At 46.6% G+C, this 11,288-nt stretch overlaps 1 long non-coding RNA gene across 1 annotated transcript; it reads right to left on the bottom strand.

Annotated features, from left to right (window-relative positions):
• Positions 1-768: 768 nt before the first annotated feature.
• LOC134988219 (uncharacterized) lies at positions 769-10,480 on the bottom strand. The gene is made up of 3 exons (XR_010193767.1): positions 10,412-10,480; positions 1,624-1,721; positions 769-1,330 (listed from the first exon to the last, which is right to left on the bottom strand). It is a non-coding gene; the product is annotated as an uncharacterized LOC134988219 (long non-coding RNA).
• Between the last annotated feature and the right edge of the window lie 808 nt (positions 10,481-11,288).

Here is an 11,288-nt window from a genome sequence, read left to right as displayed (position 1 = left end):
CTCAACCCTAATCTAAATGGAGAGGACGCCAGCTACGTCCTCTCCCTATCAATCTCAATGCACGTGTGAAAATGGCGGCGACGCGCGGCTCCTTATATAGAATCCGAGTCTCGCGAGAATCCGACAGCGTCATGATGACGTTCGGGCGCGCTCGGGTTAACCGAGCAAGGCGGGAGGATCCGAGTCTGCTCGGACCCGTGAAAAAAACATGAAGTTCGTGCGGGTTCGGATTCAGAGAAACCGAACCCGCTCATCTCTAATATATATATATATATATATATATATATATATGAAGGAAAGAACGGCAGCACTCAGGAGACAATAATGCAGTGAAGCAAGCGGTGCTTTATCAACATTTCGGGGTTCGTCATCAAGACACACCGATTGCTTCACTGCATTATCGTCTCCTGAGTGCCGCCGTTCTTTCCTTCTTGTGTATGCACGGACTGCAGCGTCTGTGAGGAGGGCACCGGAGCATGTGTACAACTAGCTCTACCCAGTGAGTGCCGGATTAGACCTTGTTGCATATATATATATATATGTAATACCCTGGTAAAATCTGAATGTAACCCTTTGCTAAGTCCCCTGTGTGGGCAATGAATTGTGATAGGATAAGGTTATAATGTTAATAAATGTGCCTTGGGTAGATAGGGATAAAAGAAAATTCATATAATTACACCTAGCCTCTCCTAGAAGAATATTGGCATGTTTAATATAAATCCTTTCACAGAAAGAGGCAATTGTGAATAAACACCCCTCACAGAGGGATATTGGTACTGTCAGCATGAACTTGGGTCTATTAGACTGACACACTGCTTACCAAGGAGGGGGTTGCTGGCACGAGGCTATGTGTGGGACAACCAGCTCGTGCAGGGGACCTTTGGCGGGACTGATCCGGGGCTCTAGAGGGGAAGTTATAAAAGGAGAGAACCGTTGGTGGGCTGAGGAGAAGGAGATCGGGACCGTAGCTGCGCGGTGAGAGTAACGCGTCTGCTAAGAAATAGAGAGACCTCGTCACGGACGGACAGCGGAAGATCCAGTGAAAGTACCCTGTTGGCGGCTTCAGTGTTTCCCGGTCGTGGAGCAGAGTCCGGGTCCGATTGAAGTGCGGACGGCGGCGGTGAACGAGGAGACCTGCCGGAGCTCGAAAGTAAGAGAACTTGGCCGAGTGACGCCCACCGGGAGGTGGCTGTAGCTGGCTAAACCAACCCGACCAGAGCTGGGCTGCGGCCGGATCAGTGAGTGACACTTGCGGGGAGTGGAGGAGGAGGATCCGGTTATCCCTTATATGGTTAGAGATGGGCCTGAAAGTCATTGCCACAGAGCGGCCCTGTAGTGAAGGGAAAATAGACCCGGGTTACCATAACAACCACTCCATTGCCACAGAACGGCCCTGTACTGAAGAGAAAATAGTCCAGTGTTATATTAGAGACAATTGCAGCTCCCCAATAAAAGAGATTTATTATAGCAAGTACATCAGCTGGCAGTTCTCCTATCTACAAGTGAAAGTTTAGTTCTTAAAAGTGGCAGTCAGCACTAGAAGAGACAGTATTAATTCCAGTTAAGCCACAAGAGTTAAATGAAGGAAGCTACTGTTTTAGTTGGATTCGGAAATACACTTACCTCAGACACGGCATAGACACATTGAACCAGAGTGACACCGACAGCTCACGTTATCAATTTGGAAAGATTGATTTAGATACAGAAATTTCTTCAGTAAGCTATAGCAATAAAAAGAGAAGAGACAATTGGTATTTCACGCTCAGGCACACTCAAGAAATCTTAGCACAGCACAGTGTCACAGAACTAATTGCAGTTAACTAGAAGTCGTCAGGTACAACTAACTTAAGGATACAGTACCACTAGCCAATGATTAACTCCATCTGTGATTATACTGATTTGAGCAATATTGAGAGGCACTGAATCCGGTTATATTGCAGTTAACATCAGAGATCATAACGCATATTCTATTGGGAGTACACATACAGGAGACCAAGAGCTTTTATTTAACGCGCTTCCAATTAATTCCTCAAGGACTTCATGTGCACCAACGTTATGGCCACTAGTCACTGCGCAGTATAGATCTTAGTGGGAGGTAATACGGATTAATACAGCTTCTAGAATATATATATATATATATATATATATATATATGATAATAGCTTACAAGTGTAATTGTTAGGGATAACCTTATTTATGTTGCAAATGTGGGCAGTAACTCTATATATATGTATATTGTATATGTGATAACCCTGATATTGAGTTAAGGTTACCACCTCTGATTTCCAAGGCGGAGACTTACTGGAATCTTCAGTTGCTGTGAAATAAAAAAGGAACTATCTTTATTTGTTTGAGTGTGTCAATCTATAGATAGTATTATACAATAGTGTTTCTTTAACTAATAAATATTGGCATCATCATTAGCTACTATTTATTTTAATTATTTGGTAACCACAATATCAAGGAATAAGAAGAAGATATTACATATATATATATATATATATATATACACACACACACACACACTGCTCAAAAAAATTAAGGGAACACTTAAACAACACAATGTAACTCCAAGTCAATCACACTTCTGTGAAATCAACCTGTCCACTTAGGAAGCAACACTGATTGACAATCAATTTCACATGCTGTTGTGCAAATGGAATAGACAACAGGTGGGAATTATAGGCAATTAGCAAGACACCCCCAATAAAGGAGTTGTTCTGCAGGTGGTGACCACAGACCACTTCTCAGCTCCTATGCTTTCCGGCTGATATTTTGGTCACTTTTGAAAACTGGCGGTGCTTTCACTCTAGTGGTAGCATGAGACGGAGTCTACAACCCACACAAGTGGCTCAGGTAGTGCAGCTCATCCAGGATGGCACATCAATGAGAGCTGTGGCAAGAAGGTTTTGTCACTGACCTAGGTTGGGGGTGTTGTGAACTCGGGGGTTCTCCCGATGGTAGGGGAGAGGAACCACAGTTGGGTCGGAACAGGGATGGCTTGATATAGGTCTTCCTCATACAGGACTCTGACAGTAAAGCTTGGTGAAAATATTAAAGAACTTTATTGCAGGAAGGGAGCAACACAATGTCACATAGCAGAGAAGGAACGTATGAGGGGAATGTCCAGGCCTATAGGAGAACTTGTAAGCAATGTTAAAGATTCCAGGAAAAGAAGTATTTGTGAGTGTTGGTACAAGATAATAGTGACTGAAGAACTTGTGAATGATGTTTTTAAAGATACTGATGATTTGAAGAACTGGTGAACGGTGGTTAAAGACTCTGATGATTTGAAACACTTGTGAGCGGTGGTTAAATACACTGATGATTTGTATGACTTGAGAGCGGTGACTAAAGATACTGATGATTTATAGAACTTGAGAGCGGTGGTTAAAGACACTGATGATTTGTATGACTTGAGAGCGGTGATGAAAGACACTGTAGAACTTGAGAATGGTGGTTAAAGACACTGATGATTTGTATGACTTGAGAGCGGTGGTTAAAGACACTGGTAACTTGCAAAGCTTGGGAGCGGTGGTTAAAGACACTGGTAACTTGCAAAACTTGGGAGCGGTGGTTAAAGGCACTGATGACTTGTAGAATTTGAGAACGGTGTTTAAAGACACTGATGACTTGTAGAACTTGAGAGCGGTGTTTAAAGACACTGATGACTTGTAGAACTTGAGAGCGGTGTTTAAAGACACTGATGACTTGTAGAACTTGAGAGCGGTGTTTAAAGACACTGATGACTTGTAGAACTTGAGAGCGGCGTTTAGCCCGCAGCCCACGCTGACTCCAAGAAGCACTGGTGACTGGATTGCAGAGGAACACACCAGCCGCTGTATACGCTGGAACTGTGCAGCAACTGGCACCTGGAAGTGCCGGAGACACTGGGGTATGACTGCAGAGAGATTCGCCGGGAACAAGAGCACTGGCATCCACTTCAGGAGAAAAGACGATACTCAGGCGCCGAGGCTCTGCCCAGTGTCTGCCTTTGAATCTCCCGCCTCCGCTGGATTGGCGGAACAGTCTGATGATGTCACCTGCTCCCCGCCCACGTGATGCCGGGTGTCATGGCGGTGCCCCTGCCCCGGGGAACCGCTGGGAGCCGCGCCAGCCAGACGCCGGAGCCCGTGGACCATCGAAGGCGGAGCCAGCAACACAGACCAGCAGGCACGCAGGGGTAAGCGCGGTGAACGCCGCCTATGGCGTGTGACAGGTTTGCTGTGTCTGTCAGCGTAGTGTCCAGAGCATGGAGGCGCTACCAGGAGACAGGCCAGTACATCAGGAGACTTGCAGGAGGCCATAGGAGGGCAACAACCCAGCAGCAGGACCGCTACCTCCACCTTTGTGCAAGGAGGAACAGGAGGAGCACTGCCAGAGCCCTGCAAAATGACCTCCAGCAAGCCACAAATGTGCATGTGTCTCCTCAAACGATCAGAAACAGACTCCATGAGGGTGGTATGAGGGCCCGATGTCCACAGGTGGGGGTTGTGCTTACAGCCCAACACCGTGCAGGACGTTTGGCATTTGCCAGAGAACACCAAGATTGGCAAATTCGCCACTGGCGCCCTGTGCTCTTCACAGATGAAAGCAGGTTCTCACTGAGCACATGTGACAGACGTGACAGAGTCTGGAGACGCCAAGGAGAACGTTCTGCTGCCTGCAACATCCTCCAACATGACCAGTTTGGCAGTGGGTCAGTAATGGTGTGGGGTGGCATTTCTTTGGGGGGTCGCACAGCCCTCCATGTGCTCGCCAGAGGTAGCCTGACTGCCATTAGGTACCGAGATGAGATCCTCAGACCCCTTGTGAGACCTTATTCTGGTGCGGTTGGCCCTGGGTTCCTCCTAATGCAAGACAATGCTAGACCTCATGTGGCTGGAGTGTGTCAGCAGTTCCTGCAAGACGAAGGCATTGATGCTATGGAATGGCCCGCCCGTTCCCCAGACCTGAATCCAATTGAGCACATCTGGGACATCATGTCTTGCTCCATCCACCAACGCCACGTTGCACCACAGACTGTCCAGGAGTTGGCGGATGCTTTAGTCCAGGTCTGGGAGGAGATCCCTCAGGAGACCATCCGCCACCTCATCAGGAGCATGCCCAGGCATTGTAGGGAGGTCATACAGGCACATGGTAGCTGATGTTTCGATCTCTTAGTGAAATCTTTATCAAGGCATAGTACTTGTGTCCAGCATTTCAAGTCATCCTGCATGCATCATCGCTTGTGTATTTGATATCTGTTACCAGTGGCAGCAGTAGTGGACAGGTGAGTAGTCTTACAGGGGTGGATGAATCTCACTGGATCCCTGCATGTTACTTAGGTTTGGGCTTCCATTTGACAACCCTTACGTTTGCTGTGATACCTTGTGAATTTCTATGGAATGACCCATCTCCATTTACCTGGACTTCTGCCTGTTCTACTTTGTGGATTTCTAAGCACCAACCGGGCTCTGTTACCTGGACTTGTCCACTGTCTAATCCTGCTGCTCAAGATTGACACCAGGACACGGATTTGTGTCCAGATTTGCTCTCCCTCTCCCTTGCCTGCTGTAACCTGACCTTCAGTCTACCAGGGGTGGTATTCATGTGACCAGCGGTCGGGAGACCGACGGTCACATGACCTCCACCAACATCCCGCCCCCTCACTATCCCAACGGTTGGCATGCCGACCAACAGGAACTCTTTCCACTCGTGGGTGTCCACGACACCCATAGAGCGGGAATAGAAACCACGGCGACCGCAGGTCACCACCGAGCCCGCAAGGGGCTTGCTGCACTCACCCCTACCCGCCGGGATCTCAGCATCGGTATGCTGCCGGGATCCCGCCGTCGGTATGCTGAGACTGCTGGTCAGCCATACCACACCCGTCTACCAGACCCAATTGCCTGAACACTAGATTCACTATACTGTCTTCATACCGCATACATCGTGCAAATATCTATTGTGGTTAGCCAATGCCTATCTGTCAAATTGTGTTTCTCCAATGGGATTTCACCTACAAAATGGAGTGTTATACTCATTAAGTAATTGTGATAGGCTGAAAGGAACAGGGTGCACCAGGTTAAAAATAATGTCATGTAAATTGGTAAATTTGTTAACTGTGGAACTGTTTGTCACGGTCTACAGACCAGAGTAATTACGCTTCTTATATACTGTATATCTCTACTGTGACTGCAGTCATGAAGTGGTTGTGCTAGCACATGGTTCGTCCCCTGTAAATCATAAACTATGGTAATATTCTTTCCCATCTACAAAGCCTAAGGGGTAAAATTTACTAAGATGGAAATTCTATTTAAGATGGGATGTTGCCCATAGCAGCCAATCAGATTCTATTTCTCATTTATCTAGCACCTTCTAGACACCCAGAATCTGATAGGTTTCTACGAGCAACCTCCCATCATAGAAAATTTACCCCTTAATGTCTGATGGCCATTTTCCTAAATTAAATGTTTACTTCCTGGCCTGTTGGCCTGGTAGAAAGAGGATTCCAGGAAAGGAACAGGAGAAGTCGGCTAATGTCATACAACTAAAACAAACAGACTTCTAGATGAAAATGGAAGCACTGGTATGCTAAAAAAAAAACTGAGAAAGTGCCCAAAAAAATCGGGGACTGTAATTGAAACAATTTCCCACACTCCGAAAAGATTAGCTTAACCTATAGGCTACATCTGCACTATTATTTTCTAAAAGTGATCCAAAAGGATGCCTTCCAATAATGGACCTGATTCAGATGTGGTTGGAGCGGCTATCGCTGTTGCTTACATGGAAGCAGCAGTGATAACACTTGTATGTTAAGGTAGCAGGAGGCATCATGCCTGCTGCTTGCATTAGTGATCCGAGCTGCATCCCAGGAGCTGCAGCCCCCTGAGTAAAAATCTGCCACCCTAGTGACAGACTGGCAATGGATTCCTATAGGGGGCACTCCCTGCTAATCAGAGCTGGTCAGCCAGTCCCAGGGGGAGGTGTTTTCTCCCATGGGACTGCCAGTCCAGACTGCACTTAGCAGGGAGCACTTCATGTGGGAAGCCATGCTCCTGCTATAATGGCAGCCCTACCTAGATGACCCTAGAAGCCTGCATGTTGATATGTGTGCATGTGCGTGATTGCAATTCTCTGCATGTGCACGTCAGAACGGCAGGCCCCCATGGGACATGGAGCTAGGAGCCATTGCTGGCCGCAACGGTCTTGCGGCAGTGTTTTGTAGTATATATTAAGACACAGAGCATTGACCCAACTGATTTGGGGGTGCGTCGCAGCCAGTGACTGTGTTCTTGTATGCAGTCAAAATGGCCGCAGCATCTTAGTTCCGGCAGAAACTTTGAGCGGCCATAGGGTTTGTAAGATGTTTGATGGTGCGACTGATGTGTCCAATCGTGCAACTTTGTACACAAGCAGCAGATCTGATATGCCAAATGTCGGAGTCACAGTACAAATCCCTGCGGCTGCAGCACTTACTAATTATATCACATCTGCTGGATACAAAGAAACAATAGTGACACAATAAGCATCCACCTCTGAATCAGGCCATTAATGTGAATTCAAAATGAGTATTTCTTAAGATGGCAATACACCTAAAGAATTATTGTCCGATCTGGCTGTTTGGAATGAAAATCTGGTAATGGATGAGAGCAAATGACAATTAACCATTTGCTTCCAAGGACTGGAAAACAGACAAAAATGGTCAGACAAATTAGTTAAACACATATGATTTAACCAATTTGTCTGAACAACCGTTTCTGTCAGTTTTACGGCATTTAGGAGCAAATGGTTAATTGTCATTTGCACCCATACATTACCAGATTTTCATTCCAACCAGCCAGATCTGACAACAAATCTTTAGGTATTTGGTCAACTTTTTTCATAGGGGTCAATTTAAATAGCGGACGGGATGCTGATGTGTTGCATTGTGAGTGATTTGGAGCTGCACATGTTTTTGTCATATAAGATATCCTCTACATGGCTGAATCCTGGGCACACTTCTGTGGGAGCGATATAGTGGCTGTACAGCTGGCCTTTCCGCAATACGATGAGCGATACATTGCAGCTAATTGGACTTCTGCCATAGTGTATGCAGGACCATCTTAACAGCATTGTAGGCTTTGGGCAAAGCAATGCACTGGGGCCCCTACACACACGTTCATGAGAACCAATAAAAAAAAATCAGAACATGCACCTCCTGCAATCCTGCCCTATCTCTCCACATGCTTCCATACAGTGAATGGCTGTCAGCACTCTCATTGGAGGATTGCTCCAGCCATCCACCAATCAGCAGCATTCACTGTTTGGCTGCAGGCTGGGAGGCATGTAGAGATTACTGCTTCGCTGCTCTGATTGTGTTACCACCATCTTCCCCTGTTCAAGTTTACCTATATGTTAAGATTGCCCTGAGTGTATGCATTACTAGTCTGTGCAGTGGTGTAAGTTTGTGCCAGTTGCCCGGAGGCAAGAAAAATATTGGTGACTCCCCCCTCCATTATATATATTTGCTCCTGCATGGCAAGCCTGCAGATTCTAACTATATGAAGCTACTACAAAACCATTGCAACCAGGCAGATCTTTGTAAGGGTCCAGCCACACACTACATAGATCTGCTCAGTCACTCACAATGCTGATTATTTCTCTGACAATTAATTTGCAAGTGTCATATCCAGGATTAGAACCCACAACCTATTACACTGGAAGCATGCACCTTACTGATGGAGATATGTGCTCTTGCATAGGAAGTATGAGAATTCTAACTATATGAAGTTACTTGTAATTATCAGAGAAATAACTTCATATAGTTAGAATTCTCATGCTTCCTTTATAGGAGCAAATAGCTTCATCAGTAAGTTGTCTGCTTCCAGTGTATCTATAATAAAGAGGGTGTGATTTGTAAGGTGCAGTGACTAGTGGGGAAGTCGGCTACGGAAGAGATACCGGCTGCTGTCATTTAACTTAATTGATTAATGTCGCTGAACACACAGAACCGGAGGAGAAGTGCCCCCCTTCAAAGCAGGAGCCCGGCGGCAGCTGACTCCGTTGCCTCCCAGAGTTCTGCCTCTGAGTCTGTGTATTGACGGGGAGTGTGTTCTTACAAACATAGAAACCCCACACATTGGGGGTAATTCAGAGTGGATCGCTGCAGCGGCAACGATCGCAGTCTGAATTATTTTGTGAAGTGCGCTCGTGCACCCCTGGAGCCCAGTGAGATGCTAAAAGCATCTCAGGACTGCGATCGTCTCTGCCTGCTTGACAGGTAGAGGCGGTCACGGGGCAGGAGGGGGTGTGCCAATGGCATTAGAATGCCGTTGCCGGACATAGTCCAGACAACGCAGGCATTTGAGGACCATTGCGTGGGCGGGCCGCGGCGGCTGCGTGATGTCACACACAGTTGCTGCGACCCAGAACGCGGCAGGTAGCTCCCTGCCAGCACTCAGGAGCTACGCAGGCAGAGAGCTGCTCGCCGGGTGCAAAAGCATTGCCGCCCTGTGATGCTTTTGCACCCGTGCGGGGGGTGGGAGGGGGGAGGGGGGAGAGGACAATGTGACGACAGAGCCAGACATGCGGGGCGGATTAGCCCTGTGCTGGGCGTCCCCCCTCATGTCTGAGAAACTGATCATAGATGTGCTAAATTTAGCACATCTACGATCAGATCCAGCTGTGTTTCTAGAGAGGAGGGGACCCATGTGCAGACTCCGTGTGTGGGCCCCCTCCTCTCCTGTGGTCGTCACCGCCGCTGTTAGCGCTCTCAGCGCTGAGACTCTGGCACAGTGCCAGTGTCTATAGCGCATGCGCAGGACTCTGAAAAATGGCCGCCGCATCATTTTTCCAGAGTCCTGTGCATGCGCTGTAGGACTCTGGCACTGTGCCAGAGTCTCTAGCACTCAGTGCGCTAGCAACGGCGGTGATGGCTACAGCAGAGGAGGGGGCCCACATACAATCACCGATGGACGCCGGAAAGGTAAGTATAGAAGAAATGGGTGCAATGTGTGCAGTGTGGGCCCCCTCTGGACCCAGAGGCCCGTGTGTACCGCACACACTGCACCCATTATAGATACCCCAGTGATCAGATAGAATTAGGCCCATTGTCCGGTACAGCCCTTCCCCCATATTTGCCAATCCTTACTGCATGCCTGACCAAAACAATAGGGATTTAGGCAGTGCACACGTACAGTAATCAGCCCTTATTCTCTCCATTGCTGCAGAACTTTTATCTTCTTTAGCAATAAAAAATACAATGAGTGCACGCTGGTACATCTGTAATATTTGTAAGCCACTAATTCAGTACTAGAAATCCCACAAACGTTTTGTAAGTAATAATTCTATGTTGGATTTTTAGTATCTCCCTGGGCTATACAGGACGTGTTCAGCTTCTGGACAGGATGAGGGTTACATAAAACGCCTTTGTTGTAAACAGACTCACTTTTCTGTGTCTGCCACTGGTCTCTTTCCCTGTATGTAAAGGTGGTGCTGGCTGATGCCTTCCGTCTTTTGTTTGTAGTTGTTTTGATGACATGTAATATGGTAGCCTTTACTTTTATGGTTATTCTGGACTTTGCTCCTGGGCCTCTCTCTGGTTTGATCTTTTATAGGAGAAGGATACAGTTGCACAGCTGAAGCCAATTTAATGCTGCGGAATAATCCTGCCCGACATCTGCTCTCTCCCTCTGTCCACACAAATGTTCTTATTTAAAAACACATATTTTTCGCATGTATTTGGACGTGTTTCAGGCAGATGACTATTGAATAATCCTTAGTGCTCAACAACATTGTTCATCTCCAGGCATTTTTGCATTCATTTGATCATACGTTAAATTATTTATTTTTCAATTAATTAATGTTTGGTATGGGTTGAGTTAAAGGTTTAAGAAAGGATTTTGTTCAAAAGTTATTGGTTAATGGTGCCAAGTAAGTATTTTATTATGCTAAAATGTTATTTAACCATTGGATGTTGCTATACTCTTGCTATGTAAGGATAATCTTTATTATTATTATTATTATTATTATTATTACCTAAAGTAGGCCTAACCAACCTGTGGCTCGCCAGCTGTTGTGAAACTACATATCCCAGCATGCCCTGCCACAGTTTCAATATTCCCTAATAGCAAAACTGTGGCAATGAATGCAGGGATGTGTAGTTGCACAACAGTTGGAGAGCCACAGGTTGGCCAGGCCTGACCCAAAGGAAACATGGAAAGAACATGCAAACTCCACACTGACGGTGCCTTGGTCGCGAATTGAACTCATGACCACAGAGCTGTGAGATGATAATGCTAACCACTACACCAACTGTGCTACCA

This window comes from Pseudophryne corroboree, chromosome 1 (assembly GCF_028390025.1).
Source record: "Pseudophryne corroboree isolate aPseCor3 chromosome 1, aPseCor3.hap2, whole genome shotgun sequence".
In the NCBI taxonomy this organism is placed as follows: Eukaryota; Metazoa; Chordata; class Amphibia; order Anura; family Myobatrachidae; genus Pseudophryne; species Pseudophryne corroboree.
This window is presented reverse-complemented; position numbering and strand designations above follow the sequence as displayed.